The 19701-nt window shown below is 49.0% G+C and overlaps 1 protein-coding gene across 3 annotated transcripts in view; it reads right to left on the minus strand.

Moving 5' to 3' along the window:
* Nucleotides 1-19701, minus strand: part of FAM20A (FAM20A golgi associated secretory pathway pseudokinase) — a 46572-nt gene that overhangs the window by 13728 nt on the left and 13143 nt on the right. The gene's annotated exons all lie outside the window — the stretch shown is intronic.

Consider the following 19701-nt stretch of genomic DNA (forward strand, 5'->3'; position numbering starts at 1 on the left):
ACCTAACCACAGACCATGACGAATACTGTGAAGGAAAACGGCAGACGGTTAAGAGGCCAATTAGGGGCCTCGTATAATCTGGAATCTCAGGGAGTGATCCTGGGCCTCTTCCGGCACTTTCCCATGAAAAAGTCTGTATTTTATACTTCCCAATATTTCCTGACCTTAGGAGTCAGGAGGTAGGAGAGAGAAGGTAATTGATGAGAATGAAAAGAATGAGGGTCAGGATTGTTAAGGAGAGCTGGAAGCTGAGTGAGATTAATCAATACGTCCTATAAGAAAAGAAGAATTAATTAGCCATGTACTGTTGGTCCTGCTCAGGAAACTTTTCTGCCAGGATAAAAAGAAAAAGCTGAAAAACAATGCCACTGCCATGCAGAGGCTCAGAGCCCAGTCTGGGAGACAAGCGGTACGTCTATGAAATCATCAGAGCAAAATATAAGGCAGTTGTAATCAACTGCTGGACATGTGTTCAGGCAAAAACGCCTTAACAGGGGCTTCCCTGGTGGCGCAGTGGTTGAGAATCTGCCTGCCAATGCACGGGACACGGGTTCGAGCCCTGGTCTGGGAAGATCCCACATGCCGTGGAGCAACTGGGCCCGTGAGCCACAATTACTGAGCCTGCGCATCTGGAGCCTGTGCTCCGCAGCGGGAGAGGCCGCGACAGTGAGAGGCCAGCGCACCGCAATGAAGAGCGGCCCCCGCTTGCCGCAACTAGAGAAAGCCCTCGCACAGAAACGAAGACCCAACACAGCCATAAATAAATAAATAAATAAATTTATAAAAAAAAAACCTATTAAAAAAAATCTTAAAAAAAAAAAAAAACAAAACACCTTAACATTTTGGGGAAGGGAAAGACGATTATATGGTGAAGTAGTCAGAGGAAGACTCCGATGGGAGAAAGTGGACTTCAGCTGGATCCACATGGGTGGTGTTTGGATTGAAGGGGAGACGTGGGGTGTGCTCTTGGATTGGGGACAACATGGACATTACGAGAGGCAGGCGAGGGACAGGTATATCTGAGGATTAGAGAGGAAGGATGGAGAAAATAGATGGCTGAGTGAAAAGATGGAGGTCTTCTGACTGGAAAGCAAGGCGAGTCGGCACGTGTCATCTGGCGAGGTGAAGCTGACCGGGTCGGGCTAGGTGGGATTATGGGGCAGGGTTTGGGTGTCCCTATACATCCGTATTTCTCAAACCGTGATACCTTACCTCTGAGGTCTGTGGTGGGGTACATAACAAAACAAACACGGCCGATATCCTTGGCGTGTCAAATGTTCTCACTGGTAAATAGTTTTTAAAATTCCTTTTATATTAAAATAAATATAGACACGTTATGGGGAGGAAAATGAAACAATCATTTTTAATAGAAAACAGTAGTTTTCTAAGAAAATTTCACCTGGTCACCTCAGACTTTACCTCCAAGAGTCCAGACCCTCAGGAGGGAATGGAGTTTTGTTTTGTTTTGTTTTGTTCTGCACTCACCTCGCCCTGTGTGAATACAGTCAAATAATAACGCTGTCCTGGGTGAGAGTCAATTGTCTTGAGGAAGAGGCTCAGTTTTATAAACTGATGTGGAAGGAGGGATGTCTGGCGGCTCTTGGTCCTAGCCTTCTTGGTACCTGCTCCAGGGTCCTGGTGGCCTCTGGGTGCCCCTACTTTTGGAGACCTTTGCCTTATACCATGTCAAACATATTAAAAATCCACCCCTCATTCAATATTTTTTGCTATCCCTTTTGAAAGTTTTCTTTTATCATTCTGAATCTGTTAAGAATAAAGTATCAAAATAAACAAACAACAACAACAAAGAATAAAGTATCTAGTAATATAACCAAGTCAACAATACCGGGCCAAAGTCTTTCTAGAGCTTCCATCAAGGAGTCCTGGCTCTATCCCCTGGATTTATGCAGAACAAATTCCTTCCTTACATTGTAGCCTTGTAAATATTTGAAGATGGATGTCACGTGACCTCAGTTCCCATCTTCAGGTTGAGTTTCTGCGTTCCCTTCACCACCTTCCCAGGCCACGGTGTGAATCCATTTGTGATTTTGGTTATGTGGATCTGTTTCCCTCTTCTTTCTTTCTTTCTTTTTTAAAATATTTATTTGGCTGCATCGGATCTTCCTTTCGGCACTCGGGATCTTTCGTTGCGGCACGTGGGCTTCTCTCTAGTTGTGACACATGGGCTCTAGAGCACATGGGCTCAGTAGTTGCGGCGTGCGGGCTTAGTTGCCCCGCGGCATGTGGGATCTTAGTTCCCCGACCAGGGATCGAACCTGCGTCCCCTGCATTGGAAGGTGGATTCTTAACCCCTGGACCACCAAGGAAGTTCCACTTCCCTCTTATTTCTGACACCCAGAATGAAATGCAAGAGCCCAACATGGATCGCCCAGTGCAGAGCAGAAGAGGATAATTACCACCCCCATTCAAGATGTTTTCTTTCTATTAAGGTAGCCAAATAATGAATAAATGTGGAGAAACCACATCACATATCTCTGAGAAAATAGAGATGTTGTGGTTGGCAGAATTCTAGAACTGGCCTTCAAGGTTCCACGCCCTCGTCTCTAGAACCTGTGAACATGATGACCTGTCACTCCCAGGATTATTCTATGTTGCATGGCACAGTTGCCCGGGAATGAGGAGATTATCCAGCAGGGCCTAATGTAGTTACATGACTCTTGAAAGCAGAGAGTTTTCTCTGGCTGGTAGCAGAAGGAACCGAAATGTCTTGTCGATGGATGAATGGATAAAGAAAATGTGGTATATACACACAACGGAAGATTATTCAGCTTTAAGAAAGAAGGAAATCCTGCCTTTTGCAACAATATCAGTGCACCTGGAGAACATTAAGCCGAGTGAAATAAGCCAGACACAGAAAGACAGACACTGAGTGATCTCACTTCTATGTGGACTCTGAAAAAGTCAAATTTAATAGCAGCAGAGAGGAGAACAGTGGTTGCCAGGGGCTGGAGGGCGGGGGAAACGGGGGGATATTGGTCAAAGGGTGCAAAGTTTCAGTTGTGCAGGATGAATAACCCCTGGGGATCTAATACACAGCATGGCAACTCTAGTTAATCACACTGTACTGTATACTTGAAATTTACTAGAAGTGTAGGAGATCTTTGTTCTCCAAAAGGAGGTGAGAAAAGATGGCTGGGACGTCCCCCCAAGACAGCAAGCTCTGGGCAGGCAGCCTTCCAGCTGGGGGTGGAGGGGAGGCTTGAACTACTGGTATAATTATCCGAAGTGTCTCATGTTAAACTGCTTCAGTCCTAGCAGTTTACTAGGTCTGCAGGCCACCGGCCAGCTCTTCCTTACTTTATTCACATTTATTTTTATTTTAAAAGAGAGCCGGGCCAGGCTCTAGTTCCCAAGGCTACTTTGAGGCTTAAACTCTGGGACTGCTCGACTCCCCTGGGAGTCTGATGGAAAGACTGCAAAGTCCTGAGCTGAGTTAGTCACCCTGAGCTAGAGCAGCAGAAAGAGAAACAATGATTCTGGGATTTGGGAGCAGGGCTGGGGAAGAGGTGGAGTTTTCTTAAGTGGAGCTGCAAGCTGATGGGTTCCAGCTACAACAACAGTCCAACAGTCGGGGCTCCAGCCTCCAAAGAGAAAAACAAATGTGGCAAATTGAGTGTAACTTCCGCAGGAGGACGACTCGTTCTTGAAAACGTTCATATTTACTGTTGGGTGGGGATGCATAGCTCTCTGGTTAGCGATTCTGCCCTTTCCAGGGCCAGTGTCACAGCCTGGGCGGGGGCGGGGGGGAAGCACAAAGAAAGGGCATCACGGGGTCCTTCCCACTGGGTTTTTTGTTTGCTTGTTTTTGGGTTTTTTTAATGGTTAAGGTAGAGCTGCTCAGAGTTGTCTATTTTTTTTCTTTCTTTCTTTTTTTTTTTAAATCAGAAACATTGTTTGTGTGCCCTTTGTTCCTTGGGGACAGCCAGCAGGGGTGTGCTGGAGCTGGCTTGGACAGGTAGCTTGACATCTGCCGTCGTGGGAGAATTTACACCATGGAAACTGGCAAATGTGACAGGTCAGGGCTTTTTGGCCCCCAGAGGAGAGCCCCTTCTGCAGCACACTGGCCTGTGCTCTGATTATGGTTGTGTGCTTGCAAACATAACAATGGTAAAAGAGATAACCAACAAGGACCTACTGTACAGCACGGGGAACTCTGCTCAATATTCTGTAATAAGGATCTAAATGGGAAAAGAATCTGACAAAGAATGGATATATGTATCTGTATAACTGAATCACTTCTCTGTACACCTGAAACTAACACAACATTGTTAATTGGCTATACCCCAATATAAAATAAAAATTATAAAAATATGGCGAATACAGAAATCACCTGCTTTTTTTTACCTGTTTGTTATACCCAAGGAAAAAAAGAAAGTAGATTTCTAAAAACGCAGCTCAATGTGGCAAAAGTAAATATCACTATATTTTAAAAATATTATATATATATAGGGGGAGGGATTGTTATGTAGAGTATCAGCCAAGATAATCCTGGTCTTTAAACAAGCCTTACTTTTAAAGGAAGAAATAAAGTAGATACCAAAAAATAAAGCACAAAGTATTGATGGGATGTTGCTTTCATTCATAAAAAGAAAACCTCAGTTACAAGTCCCATGACCTTAAGGTGAGGAGTAAAATCCACTCTCCTCATTACCCTCTGAAGTACCGGAGTTTTCCACAAAAATTGTTTTGAATAGGAAATACTTACATGGTTCAAAGTTTTAAATTTCAAAAATCTCCCTTCCATCCCTGTCTGCCCGTTCACCGACTTCCATCTCCAGAGGTAACTGATGTGGCCAGTTTTTTCCTGTTTCTCTCCCCCTTTTACCCTTATAGGTTTTGTAGCATAAAATCCACGCTGTCCTGAAACTTGCTTTGCTCTCGTCACTAGGTTTTGGCAACTGTTCCAATTCAGCACCCAGAACGCTCCTTATTCCTTTGTAAGGCTGCCTAGTATTCCAGTGTTCGGGAATCACAGAATTCACCTTATTCCTTCTTGGTAAAAATCTAGGTTGTTTGACGTCTTTTGTTACTGCAAGCGATGTTGTGAAGTCTAACCTGTACCTGTGACGTTTCCCTTGTGCGGGAGGACGTCTGTACCGTGAAATTCTAGAAGCGTAATTGATGGGTCAAAGGTAGATATTAATACATTTGTCATTGTTACAGAAATTACCAAGCTGCCCTCCTCCAAGGGTGAGCAGTGTCTGAGACTATTTTCACGAAGCGTTGCCAACAGTGTTACGACACTTTTTGATCTTTGTCAACCTAATAGGTGAAAAATGGTATCTCCGTGTATTTTAAACGTGCATCTCTATCTTGCTAGGAGTTAAGCTGTGCTGACCACGCAGCTGAGCATCTTTCCACGTGTTCAAGAGTCATTTCTATTTCCTTTGCCCATGTCTGTGCTGGGTTGTTCATCTTTTTCTTATTGGTTGTGCACATGTAGAAAATCAGCTCTTTTTCCCTACTATGATTTGCAAATATTTCCCCCACCCCGATTTTTGGACTTTATTTGGGATGATCTTTTTTCATGCAAAAATGTTGATTTTTATAAGGTTGAAATGACCACTCCTTTTATTCAGGCTCTGACTTCTACGTTATACTTAGAAAAGCCAGTCTCACTTTGAAGTGACAGCAATACAAAGCCAAATCAAAGCAAATCATGGTTCCCTCTAGTATTTTCTGGTTTCATTTTTTCCATTTAAATATTTAGTAAAAGTTATGTAAAAAATATTTAGTATGGTATGCACCTTTTTCCACGCTAGATAGCTAGCCAGTTCTCTAAAAATCATTTATTAAACAGTCCATTTTAAAAAATCTCACTGATTAAAAATGTCATCTTTTTTCACACAATAAATTTCCATTTATATTTTTGGGTCTATTTCTGGGCTCTCCATTCTGTTTCATGTTCTGTCTAGCCATGCTCTGGTATGATAGTTTGAACTTTTTAAAAACTTCATAAAACACTTTAATAGCTGGTAGGGCTAGTCCCCCTTTATTGCTCTTTTTAAGAGTTTTCCTATGTAGACCAACTTGTGTAGTTACCTACATGAATTTTACAATTATAAGATGCTTTTAAAATGGAAACTTTAAAAGGGTTTAAACAGGCTTATTGAGTCACATCGAGTATAATGCTTTCTTGCATTATTGATGCAAGTATAATTGGCACATCTTTTCAGAGGGCAACTTTCCATTTCAAAATTTATAATGAGTTTACCCTATGACTCAGCAGGTGCCCAAGGATGGTTGCCATTTTTAACTATTATTACTGCTAGAGAGCAGGTAGATCATCACATTTGCAGTGGGTCACTAGAAACCACCGGCTTCACAAGCCATAGCAAAATCCTCGGAACATCCTGTAAGCAAGGGAAGGACCTCTGTCTTACTGCTGCGCTACACACTGCCCTTCGCCTGCCCCGGCACGTCTGCAAGGTCACAGATCATCCCAGGGACCCGGGAATCCCACTGTGGCTCGTCTGCGGTCTCCAGCTGTGCTAAGGAAGCAGTAGCCAAGTTATCTTTGCGGCATTAGAGAAAAATGCTTTCTCCATCCTTTGACTGTTCAGGCAGGTCTGGCCTGGGGCTGGGTGGGAAGCCTGGAGCCGGGCACTTCAGCTGCTGCCGCCCAGCTAAGTGAGGGCCTGGGTCCTCTTCCTGGGATGTGGGGAGCCAAGAGCGTGTGGAGGACGCCATCCCGGACTCTGGTCCCTCCTGGGATCCTCAGGGCAGAGCCCCTGGGGTGTGGTATTCAGGGGCCAGATGCTGGCAAGGAGGGGAGACAGCTGCTGTGACTCAGAGGGTTCAGGAAGGACCTGGAAGGTTCTCAGAGGCTTGGGCGCCACCCTCCCCCACCCCACGCTCCCAGTCGCTGAGCGCACGGCTTCAGGCCTGAAAAACTTCCTGGGTTCCTCAATTTCCGGTCTGGAGGAAAGACAAGGGGAAGGATAGACCCCCTCCCCACACTTGGTTTCAGGGTGTAGATGCCTCCACTGTATTGAGGTTCCTCATGGGGCAGGGTCAGGCCCTTTGGGGATAATTTTGGCACCAGACTGTGCAAAGAAATACGCAAGAATACTGTCTGATGGCCCATAAAGCAGAGAGGCTGGGGCCGGATCAGGAGGGGCAGTCGAAGCCCCATTAGTTCCAGGAACAAGCTAGTCACTGCTCAGGTGACCTGGCTGCGAAGCGCAGGCATCTCTGACTCCTGTCCCCTCCAAATCGTTCCTCAAACCCCCAGTTTCACCTCTGCAACCTCTACAGTGTTCCCTTTCCTCCTGCTGCCCTGGCACTTCAGCCCTCACGCCTCGCCTGGAGCCTGCAGTGGCCTCTTAACGGATGTTCAGGACTCAAGTCTTCCCCCTCCCCGTCTCTCCAGGCTCCGATCTCGGCCAAATTATCTGGAAATCAGAGCCCCAAGCACGCGTCTCCCTCCTGCAAAATCCTTCGCCATGTCCTCGCTGCCGGTGAAATCTGGTCCAAAGCCCTGATTCTGGTATCCCCCAAGAGCCCCTCTGACCCTTTCTAGTCTTCCCCAGCCCCCCCCAATTCCCTTCCTACCTAAGCACTATGTTTAAGGCTCCCAGACCTTCCTCCCCACCTCGGGCTGTTTCTCCCATGGGAATGCCGACTTCCACATTTTCATCTCCAGGTTCCAGGGTCCGACTCCCAAGGAACGTCCTCTTTGAAGCTTTTCCAATTCTGCACCTGGATGTGAGCTTTCTCTCTCGCTCCTGCAAATCCGTATACACCTCCCGTCTCTTCTGTTGTTCTTGCTGTATGCAACAGGTGCTCAATAAAGTTTGGGGAACCAGTGAATGTACTCCTTATCTCCCCCACAGTGGGCGCGCAGCTCTGTAAGAACTACCCTCTGTATTTTTCTGGAAAGACAATTAATGGGAATCACAGGCTTACTCAAGAGCAGCTGATTTGCATGCTTTTTGGATAGCGTATGTTTGCTCTAATGCTAAAGTTTCCAGAAATCCTGCCTGCCGTCCTTCCGTCTTTCTAACCGTAGCACCTCGTAAATTTCCTGGTTCTCCTGAGTCAGGACAGACTGAACCGATCCTGGGAATTAATTTCTGTCCTGTCGGGCTGAAATAACTAGTCTCTCTTTGGCATTTGGACCCATGTTCCCTGCCAAAAGCAACGATGCCAAGCCCTTGCAAGCAGAGCTATTTCAAGCTGCATGCCTGAGAATTTATATTTTGCTACATTCTCTCGTTATGAAGCTGTGATGAGAGATGACATACTCTCTGCTTTAAGGGCTCACACTGAGGTCCCCTGGGGAGGAATCTGGTGATAATCCATTAATTATTTTCTAATTGGCTGACCCCCTGCTTGTTTTTTAGAGCTGTTTGTTCCCAGCATGCCTGGGAGATGCCGCGCCTGGCGGAGAAGTGTGATGGGGCTCCCAGAACCCCATCAACCTGGCTTAGGACAGATCATCTGCGGAGGTTCACAGAGCCCAGACCATCTTCTCCCAGCATCCTGAGCAGCCGGAGGGAGGCGGGGCTGTCCGGCACTCGGGCAAAATTCCCTCTTTTGGAAACTCAGTTGAGTGGTCGTTGTGCTGTAGCATCGGGAAGGAGATGGGGCGACAGTGAAAGATTTCAGAGCCATGTGGGTTTTCTTCCCAACAAAGCTCTACGTTTCTCGAGGGCCGGAGCCTGCCTAAGATTTTTACATCTTCCTTAGCATTTGACAAAGTGCTCTGCGTGCAAGAAATGTTCTATAAATAACTGATTCTTAGATGCCTGAACAATTTTCCTGCTGCAAAAACTCCATCAGACTCCAAAATACTAGTATCAAAACTTGGGGCGGGGGCGGGGGAGCGAGAATCTCTTGAACACAGGAATTGCACTAGAATTCTGTCTCTGTTAGAAGGGAACTCATAAGGGTACTTATTGACTTATTTATTATCTTACTCATCTTATGAATTTCCAAAAGCACTCTGCCATGAAGAAAATTATAAAAGCATGACAGTGAGCCTCTAAGGGACTCGGCTTTCGACCTCAATCTGTGCCTCTGTTTGATCCACGGGTCTGTTTCAATATTCTTAGCCTTGACCTTGGTCTTAGAAAGAACATTTTCCCAGAGTTGCTTCGTTTGGGTGGTGACGAGTTTGGAAAAGCCTTCCTTCGTTTTGTCCTATTTCTCCTGTGAATAAGAAGGAGCTGGGTTCAGTGGGACCTGACGCTTACACATTTGGAGGACCACTTCTAGGAAAAAAAGAGTACAAAACTGTGAATACAAAATTAGACATGCGAGTGACTATTTCTTTGGAATGAGAAAAGATATCAACAAATCACTAGTGCCCTGAGGATTTAGATCCCTTTTCCCTGAGATTTCATACTTAACGTAGAAGCTGCCTCTTCTTCCTAGTCAGCACCCCACTCACCCCACTTACAACTTCCTGCACCCACAGGGGAAGCAAGAGGCCCTGGGCTGAAGCTTTATCAGCTTCGTGGTAGACCTGCCTCAGATGGGCAATGACACAATTCACAACCCAGAGCTTTTGACTGAATACCTGGTATGAATATCACGGGCAGGCACATAACTTTAGGGAACTCAGGGCTTTATGTAAAGGACCTCCTTGCTTCTCCTAGCCAACACTTGATAGGGGAACATTAGCACAACAGCTAATGAGGACAAGTGATGGAGGCCAAGAAGGCCGTGGGCTTCTGGAAATGGTTTTTCTGTTCATTACTCGAATGGACTTTATTTCTGAGACCATCGGGTCCCTGCAGGCTGCATGTTCTCACTACAGAATTATCTGGAACAGCCAACTCTCCCCAAATACACCTCAGCAGACTGGTGGGCTCACCATCAAAATCCTGTGGCTTCAGGGAACTATATTCCATATCCTGGGCTAAACCATAATGGAAAAGAATATGAAAAAGAATATATATGTGTGTAACTGAATCACTGGAAAAGAATATGAAAAAGAATATATATGTGTGTAACTGAATCACTTTGCTGTATAGCAGAAATTAACACAACATTGTAAATCAACTCTACTTCAATTGAAAAAAAAAAAATCCCGTGGCTTTTCGCAAACAGGGCCAGGATGCTAATGGGCATCTCCCCACTGCTCCATCCCACGGGTTCCAAGAGCACAGCCCCCATTGCAGCCCTTTCTGTTCACCCGCCTCCCTCTCTGTTTATCCCTGTGCCCTCGAGGCCAAGGCAAGTCCACGGAAGCCGTGAGCCAGATAGATCTGCCACCAGCTGTCAGACCCCAAAGCGGGTCCCCAATCCCGCCTCACCTCCTCATCTCACTTCCCAAGACAGAAGAGCATTCACCCCCTGGAGTCCTTCAGTCTGAAGGAATGTCCGCTTCGCTGAGCCCATGGGCTGCGGCTTGACTCTTAGGGGTAGGTGACAGGTGACAATGCTGATGCTGCCGTATCTGTAACTCAGAGTCACTGTTAGTGCCGAGCCTGCACATCCAGAGAGACAGGGCGGGTAGGAGAGGCAGGTCCCTCATCCAGAGTCCCAGCTCTGCCACGCACGGCTGTGTGACCTAGGGCTGGTTCCTTGACCTCTCTGCACCTCTGAAAAGTAGGGATAATAAATGTACTACCTTAGGGGGGTTTTAGCGAGGATTAAATTAATTAATAGGTGAGTGAGTTATTACTATGATTTCTAAGATTCCATTTGTATAGGGTGGGGAAGGAGGGCCGTGAAGGATTATTGTGACCTCTGCTTCATTTCCCAGTTCCCCGAATTCTGCTCTATGCTGCATCCCTGCGGCGGGTTGAGTGCTGGGCCGAGATATCCATATCCTCACCCTGGGACCCGCCAGTGTTTCCTCACACGACAAGAGGGACTTGCAGAAGTGATGCAGTTAGGATCTGGAGGTGGGGTGCTGAGCCTGGATACCTGGGTGGGCCCCGGAGGTAACCACAAGTATCCTCATCAGCCAGGCCCTCGGCGGATACAGAGCAGAGCAGGAGACCACGTGGCCCCAGAGGCCGACCTTGGAGAGGAGTGACCCGGAGTCAGCAGAGGCTGGAAGCCAGAAATGAATTTCCCCCTGGAGCCTTTGGAGGGGGCATGGCCTCACCTACACCTTGAATTTGGACTTCTGCCCTCCAGAAACGTAAGAGAGTAGATTTCTGTTGTGTTAAGCCCCCCCACGGCGTGGTGACCTGTGATGGCAGCTCTAGGAAACGAATCCAAGCAGTCACTGGGGCCACAGCTGATGGAGCCGATGGGAACCACCAGGCAGGGAGTGGTCCTGGGGCACCGCTGCTGCCGGGAACAAGTCCACGGGGCTCCCCCCAAGGAACCGACTCCCCCATGCCCAGGAGCTACCACTGGGTGCGGGCAGTGTATGCTAATAGGTTGGAGAGAGGCTTCTGCTTCTCCCTCCCATCCCAAGTTCTGCAACGTGGTTGCCCACTGAGCCCTTTAAATGGACCTGGCTGGCCAGTGGAACAAGCGCCCAGGAGAACACGAGAGCCGTGGCAACGGCTGGCCAGCTGTCTGGCCCCCTCCTCACGGCTGTCCCCAGCTCTGCTCTCACGTGAAGTCATCACGCCAACGCCGATGGGGCTCCGTGCCCGCCCCCCCCCCCCCCCGCCCCCGCCCCCGCCCCCGCCCCCCGTGAGCAGCCCACACCCACCGGCTCGGGACCCTCCTCCCCCTCCCGAGGGCGCAGGGACACTGTTGGTCTTATCTCACAGACAAGGAGGCCGGCACGGGTGAGCTAGCTCAAGGTCACCTGGCTGGAGAGTGCCACCACAGAGCAGCCGTGTGAACCTGGCCAGCTGGCTTCTGAGGTCAAGTTCTGCATTCCCACTCGACGGGCCTTCCACACTGGGGCCCACGCCCCGCCCTCCGCTCCCCGCGTGGAAGCAGCGCCGAGCCCAGGCTCCCTCTGACCTCCCAGCTGGTCCCCAGGGAGAGGGATCCACAGGCACGTGATGCCACCAGGAGCTCCATCCAGAGGGGGAGCGTCGCTGGAGACAACTTCCACTCACCTGGGGGCTGGCTACTGCGGAAGACGTTACTAAGGGAGCTGGGGATATAGGGACAAAGGGACTTGCTGGACTCACTCAGAAATCTGAGATAAAGTGAGGAACCTCGGTCCTCATGACCCAAAATGGGATCTTGTTGTTTTTTTTCTTGGTCTTATCAAAGTGGTTAGACTTGCCCGTTTTGCTCAGACCTTGCTGATTTTTTTTCCTATTTATTTACTTATTTTTAATTCTATACAATTTTTAAAGGTTACTTTCCATTTACAGTTATTACAAAACACTGGCTGTACTCCCTGTGTTGTGCATACATCCTTGAGCCTGTCTTACGCCTGACAGTTTGTACCTCCCACTCCCCCCCACCCATATTGTCCCCCTCACTGGTACCCACTAGTTTGTTCTCTGTATCTGTGAGTCTGCTTCTTTTATGCTCTATTCACTAGTTTGTCGTGTTTATTAAGATTCCACATATGAATGATATACAGTATTTATCTTTCTCTGTCTGACTTATTTCACTAAGCATAATACCCTCCAAGTCCATCCGTGTTGCCGCAAATGGCAAAATTTCGTTCTTTTTAATGGCTGAGTAATATTCCATTGTGTATACATATACATATATGCATCTGTTGATGGACACTTAGGTTGTTTCCATGTCTTGGCAACTGTCAACAGACCTTGCTGATTTTGGATGAGCTAACAGAGTGAGGACACTCCCGGAGCTGGGACTATGGGCTCAGTGAGAAACCTGCATCTCCACCCTCGCAACAACTTCCAGACCTATCGCCGAAGATGAGGAGATTGGACATCCTGGAGAAGATGGCAGGTCTTCTTAGATCCTGGTCTAAGGGATCCCCAGAGTCGAGGTAGGGACCTAGCAGAGAACTTCTAGCTGGGCCACGTTTCCCAGATTCCAGTCCTGGGCACAAAGCAAAGCACCAACACAACTAACACACGTCACTTGCTCCATGCAAATAAAATTGGAAAGAGTTGCAAACTGCAGCCTCTCTGGGAGAGTCACAGTTACATAAGGACAGTAAAGGCTCTGAGCAGTCCTGCAGTCAGGCTTCCTGTGCAGAGGGCACTTCCTAAACCTTTCCTTTACAGAGCCCATGATGGCATGCACTGGATTCTGTGTGGCACACAACGCATCTTGAGAAACATTAAATATTAACACTGAACCCTCAACCTCATCACGACGTGACCATTCACAGAGCCGAGGTCCCACAGCTGTGAACTACATTGTTCCATGGGATACGGCCTCCATGGTGTAGACCAGAGGTTGTCAACTAGGGGCAACCTCACCCCTCACGGATGGCAATATTTGGAGACATTTTTGCATCTCAGTTGGTGGAGGGGGGTGCTGACAGATACTGCTAAACATCCTCTAATGCATTCTCCTCTTTTATTTAATTTTCTGTTGAGCCTAGCACGACGGAAAATCATCTGCCCCAAATGTCAGTAGTGCTGAGGTTGAGAAACCCTTGGCTGGAGTTACAGAATCATGAGCACAGAAAGCACTTAGTCCTCTGATAATGACCTGAAAATTGCTATGATGGATTCTGGACTCTGCGCAATTTAATATTTTCCATAGACAGCATAAAAGCCTTCCTAAGGGTCTCCTACACTCCTCCGAGATCCTCTGCACAGCAAAAAATCTAAGTATTATTTAATTGTGTAAAAAAAAAACAAAACAACAAATGTGAGTCAGCCGTCATTTAGTTGTCAGGCTTATACTGACCTAATAAGCATATGGATAAAATACCAACACACGTGTTACTTGCAAAGGATGCACTACTAAATTCTGGTTCTTTCCTCTTCCAACTGTGCAACCTAGAATAGACAAATATATGTTTCACACACACACACACACAGTTAGCAAATGACACTGACATTGGAATTGGATGGCTGTGTATCCCCCCTCTCTTCCACCATTTTCCCAAGTGCAAAAAGCAGAACTGAGGTCTAAAGGCAGCGCTCAGCGTGGACTAAGAACAAGGAGGAGACTAAAAATCCACACGCTGGGTCCTTCAATAAACAAAGGTTGAAGGGAATATACATCTTTTCAAAAGTGTTTGAACTTTGCCTTACTGCCTGTCACCAGGCATGGGCATCCGAAGGAGAGAAGGATCTGACTGTAGGGGCTGGAGGCACATATTTTCATGGTTTGTAGGCAAATTTCCTTGTGGCTTCCCCACAGATTAAATTCTTTCAAGTCCTTGGCCCATGAGCTGGTGCTAATTTGCATGGTGTTATTTTTCCATCTGATTTACACACGAAGAGGATAATTGGCCTCTTTTCCTCCCGAGCATGAGAAGTCACCCGTGGGGTAGGATAAGTTATTGAGATATTAATGTGGTTTTTGTTCTTGTGGAATTTTACCCACCCCTATTCTAAGAAGGGGCCGGACTTTGTGTTTCCCTGTCTTAGGGGGTGTTTATGATCCAGGACCAGGCAGACATTTAGACAGGCTTCCCCACTCCTTCTCTGGCTTTTAAAATGGTTTTATTTTTGGAAAGCCTAAACTCAGCGAAGGGAGAGGCTAGACAGGGGAGAGAGGAGGGAAGTGCAGGGAGAAGCACACGCTTTGGGGGAACAAGCAGATTCGCCAAGATCAGGAAAGGAAAGTTGGCTTGGGGTGGTGAGTCCTGGAGGTGACCCTAGGTGGCGGGAAGCGGCTGTGTGGTGCACCCGGGAAGGCGCATTTCAGGCACCAGCAAATAGTCCCGCGCCCGAGCTCGGCACAGAAGCAGCCCTGCCACCCTCATGCACGGGACCAGGTGACAGAATGAGGACCTCAGACCTTCTGCTACCTAAGACCCTAAAGACATTCCCCCGACACTAGGGGGTCTAGGGAAAGGAACACCAGTGACGACTGAGATTGAATGTCCAACCAACCTCACGGGAAACGGGCTTACAGTCCCACTGGGTGTGATTTTAGAAATAGGGATCCTCGGTACATCTCTTCGACACTTGCATTTGGAGAGTAAAATCAGGTTCTGGGGAGAAACAACATGGTCCTGACAGCTCAGTGGTTTCACACAGCAAAGGTTTATTTCTTAGTTGTGCTGCTTCTCTAACGAAGGTCAGTCAGTAGGAATTCTGCTCCACAGAGGGACTCAGGGGTCAGCTGGATGGACACACCGAGACCCCCGCTTGTGGTCTCCCAGCCAGAGGGCTACAAAAGAGAGGAACTGGAGGGGTTAGGTCCCGGCTTTTAAAGGCTCTGGCCAGGAAGTGACGTAGATCATTTCCACTCACATCCCACGGGCTGGAACTCGGCACATGGTCCCCCCAGCTGCGAGGGGGCTGGGACACCCGTGGATCCCGAAGCCTCTCCCACAGCCTTGTGGTACTTATTTGACGTAGGAGGCACCGTTGTAGTCAATAATATTGATCTCTGCATTTGCAAAGAGCTTATTGCGAATGTATTTTGGGGGTTCTCTCCCTGTGCTGTCGAAGCCCTGTGACTAGATCACCCCTCCAATCCACAGAGGAGGAACGGAAGGTCCGCACAGGGGAAGCGGCAACACGGTCCGTGGAAAAGGAGAAAGTTAACAGCCAGGGTTCTGACCTAAGCCTTTTCTGCCCTTCCACGGAGGCTGCAGAGACGGAGACGCTTTGTCAAGGTGCATCGAGAACGCTGAGGGAAACTCCTGAAACATCAGGGTGGTGGTGGAAACTCTGAACCTGCTTATCTGTTTTCTGTTGAGAAAGTAATAACTGTACGGAGATTTCACTGAGATTTTGCCAAACAGGCTGATTTCCCGGCACAAACCCCTTGCTTTCTGGCTGAAATACAATCGCTTTCTCCTCTTGGAGCTGTGTCGCAATGGGCCACTTGTTTTCACTCCGGGCTTCGCTGGGTCCCTGGCCCCATGCTGCTGTCCCAGAACCACAGCTCTGGCCTGGCTGTTGAATAAGCCCTGCCCAGAGATCAGGGCTTCCGAGCCGGAGCTGACGGAATGGGGAGGGGCACGTCAGAGACCATCCCACGTGTGGGAGCCACGGGGACCTCTGTCCCTGTGAACAAACATCAGGAGGAAGAAGAGCCAGTGGCCCAAAGGGGTCCACAGGTCTGAATAATAACAAGGAACGTAGCTCACCCTCCCCTGGCACTTACATTGCACCAAGCACCGTCTGAAGCACTCTGCAATTTTAGCTCTTTGAGGCCTCCCAGGAGCTCCATAGCAGGTCAGTATTATTGTTACTACCTCGGGACCCAGATGAAGGCGGTCCAAGTGAACTGTCCAAGGTCACTCTGCTAAGAAGTGGCAGACTTGTGATTAAACCCAAGCCTGGAATCAGGACATGGGTGAGAGATTCTTCCAATAAAGCTTTTTACCCTGATGGTAAAAAACAAAACTTTTTAAGTCTAAAGATCAACAGCAGCTCTACGGTGTACAAGGACGGACAAGTTGGGCTCTTTGTGGAGCTTTTGGGCTTCGTGACAACGTCCTCTCCGGGAGGACCACGGCAGTCTCCACCTGCAGAGGCCAGTGCCGGAAGCAGCTCTGCCCTTCCCACCTGTGGGCCTCGCAGGGCCGGGACTCCGATCGCCGCCCACTTCGCCTCCGGCGCTGAAACCGCACCAGGATCCGACCTAAGATGCGGGGCACGGTCGGCGTGAATGCGGCACCTCTGCCTTGGAAGTCCGGGTTCCGCTGTGACCCAGCCGGTCTGAGCCCCGCACCTGAGGATGGGCTACAGCGCCTCTCTATGGGGCGGCTCTGAGGCTAAAGGAGACGGTCGGGGGGGTCGGCTCTGCGCCGCGCACGGAGGGCGTGTCCGCGCCCCCAGCTCAGCAGAGGCGAGGCCCGGGGAAGGCCTCCAGCCAGCGGGGAGCGCCCTGCTCAGGGGGCTTGATGCAGGCTTCGGGAAAAGGGAGAAGAGGAAGGGAAAGGGGGTTCCTGTCGCGCCAGTGAGGAACGTTATAGCTGCCGGGTTCCCTCAGAAGGGGGTGTGTGTGTGTGTGTGTGTGTGTGTGTGTGTGTGTGTGTGTGTGTGTGTGTGTGTGTGTGGATGTGGACGTGTGGATGTGTATGTATGTGTGTGTGTGGACGTGCAGATGTGTGTGTGTATGTGTGTGTGTGGAGGCGTGTATGGATGTGCGTCTGTGTGTTTATGTGTGTGTGTGGATGCGTGTGGATATGTGTGTACATGTGTGTGTATGTAGAGGCATGTGTGTGTATGTGGACGTGTGTGTGGACGTGTGTGTGTGGACGTGCAGATGTGTGTATATATGTGTGTGTGTGGACGCGTGTGTGTATGTATGCGTGTGTATGTATGTGTGTGTGTGTGGAAGCGTGTGTGTGTGTGGACGCGTGTGTGTATGTATGCATGTGTATGTGTGTGTATGTGGACGTGTGGAGGTGTGTGTGTATGTGTGTGTGTGTGAGGATGTGTGTGTACGTGTGTGTATATGCATGTGTGTGGATGTGCGTGTGTGGATGTATGTGGGTATGTGTGTACATGTGTGTATGTGTGTGTATATGCGTGTGTATGTGGAGGTGTGTGTGGATGTGTGTGTGTGGATGTATATGCGTGTGTATGTGGAGGCATGTGTGTGTGTGTTTGTGTATGTGAGGATGTGTGTACGTGTACACGTGTGTGTTTGCGCACACGCACGTACGTGGGGATAGAATTTTGGACATCGGTAGACTAACTGCAGGCTGCCCCAGGTCTGTGTCTTCCCCTGCCCGCAAGCTCTGGGTATCTGAGGTCAAAGTGACTGCGGAGAGGTGAACACGCACACTTTCTCTCTGACAGCAGCAGCTGACGCTGAGGCCAGGCAGGCCAGGCGCTGGGCGGGAAGCACGGGTGCTTTTCCCTGGCGTCTGGGGACCACAAAGGCTGCTTCTTCCTCCTCCCCTCGACCCAACTGGGCATCAAACATCGATGAACGCGGCTGGCTGTTGGCAGCTATCAGATAACCCATATGGAGCGTACAACAATAACTAACTAGTGGTCCCTTACCTACTGGTGACTCAGGGCCGCAGGAAGCAGGCGTGCCGCCCCATGTGTTACACACGTGACCTCACTCTGCCCTCCCGACACCCCCAGGGGTAGGTATGCGCCCACTTTACAGGGCAGGAAACAGAGGCGGGAGGAAACGCGCTTCAGGCCTCCCAGCGCTTCAGAGGCAGAGGCAGGATTGAAACCCAGAGCTGCCCAACTGCAAAGCCTCCGAGGTGCTCCCTTATTCATTCGTTTACCAGACACTCAGTAAGCACCTGCTATACACAAGCAGCGTTTTAGACCCCGGGGTTACACTGCCCAAGAAGCAAACAAGCATCCTGTCTTCTGTTCATTTCCTGTGGTGGCCCTATCAAACGGCCTCAAACTTGGGGGCTTTACAGAAGTTCATTCTCAGAGCTCTGCGGCCCAAGAGTCTGAAATCATGGCGTGGGCCAGGCTGTGCTTCTTCTGGGGGCTGCAGGGGAGAATCCGTTCTCTGCTCCTTCCCATTCCGGTGGCTGCTGGTGTCCCTTGGCTTGCGGCCACGTCACTACAGCCTCTGCCTTCTTGGTCACAAAGTCTCCTCCTTTTCTGTCTGTGTCTACTCTCGCTCTGCTTTTCTGTTACAAAGACACGTGTCATAGGACTTAGGACCCACCCACAGAATCCAGCAGGATCTCCTCACGTCAAGATCCTTAACTGCATCTGCAAAGAATTTTTTTCAAAGAAGGTAACGGTGACACGTTCTGGGGATCAGGACATGGCTATATCCACTCGATTCAATCCATCCTTAAAAAGCTGACAACCCAGTGAGGATACACGCAAAGTATACCAATAAACAAGAGGGCATGTGTTAAGAGCCCTGATGAAAGTAAAGCAGGAGCTGGTAAAAGAGGGTCCTGGGATCCCTTATGTGAGAGGGGCAGGAAAGATCTCTCTGAGTGGGCAGTTTTGCAAGTTGACCTGAAGGACAAGAGTCAGCAGATCATCTCCAGTGGGGCCTGATGTTCTGGCCCACCTGGTTGTTTACTTATACCTTAATGAGTAAATAACATTTTGGGGGGCTTCCCTGGTGGCGCAGTGGTTAAGAATCCACCTGCCAACGCAGGGGACACGGGTTCGAGCCCTGGTCCGGGAAGATCCCGCATGCCGCGGAGCAACTAAGCCCGTGCACCACAACTACTGAGCCTGTGCTCTAGAGCCCGCGAGCCACAACTACTGAGCCCATGTGCCACAACTACTGAAGCCCTGCGTGCCTAGAGCCCGTGCTCTGCAACAAGAGAAGCCACTGCAATGAGAGGCCTGCGCACCGCAACGAAAGAGTAGCCCCCGCTCACCACAACTAGATAAAGCCCGTGTGCAGCAAAGAAGACCCAGTGCAGCCAAAAATAAATAAATAAATAAATAATAAAAAAAAAACATTTTGGGTGCGTTAGGCACAGCGTCCCCTGCCCGGAGAGTGAGGAAGAAGCATTTTCATGGATGCAGATAAAGTGGTTTTAATATCACAAATTACAAGTAGCCTAAACAGACTGCTAGCTTGGTTCCTGCCAAAAAGAAGGGCTGCAGATCAATTGCTATAAATCCAAGATCATCGTTTTTGGCCGACCCTCCCAGACCTTTCGATGGATTTACAGCTCCTAACAGAACAGAACGCCACCTCATCCAGTTACCTGGGGTGTACAGTTTGCAATGAGTTTAACCCAGAGTGGTCCCTGGTAAGTTACACTGCTCACGTTAGGCCTCCGAT

The sequence above is a fragment of the Eschrichtius robustus genome, chromosome 20 (genome assembly GCF_028021215.1).
Source record: "Eschrichtius robustus isolate mEscRob2 chromosome 20, mEscRob2.pri, whole genome shotgun sequence".
Taxonomy (NCBI): Eukaryota; Metazoa; Chordata; class Mammalia; order Artiodactyla; family Eschrichtiidae; genus Eschrichtius; species Eschrichtius robustus.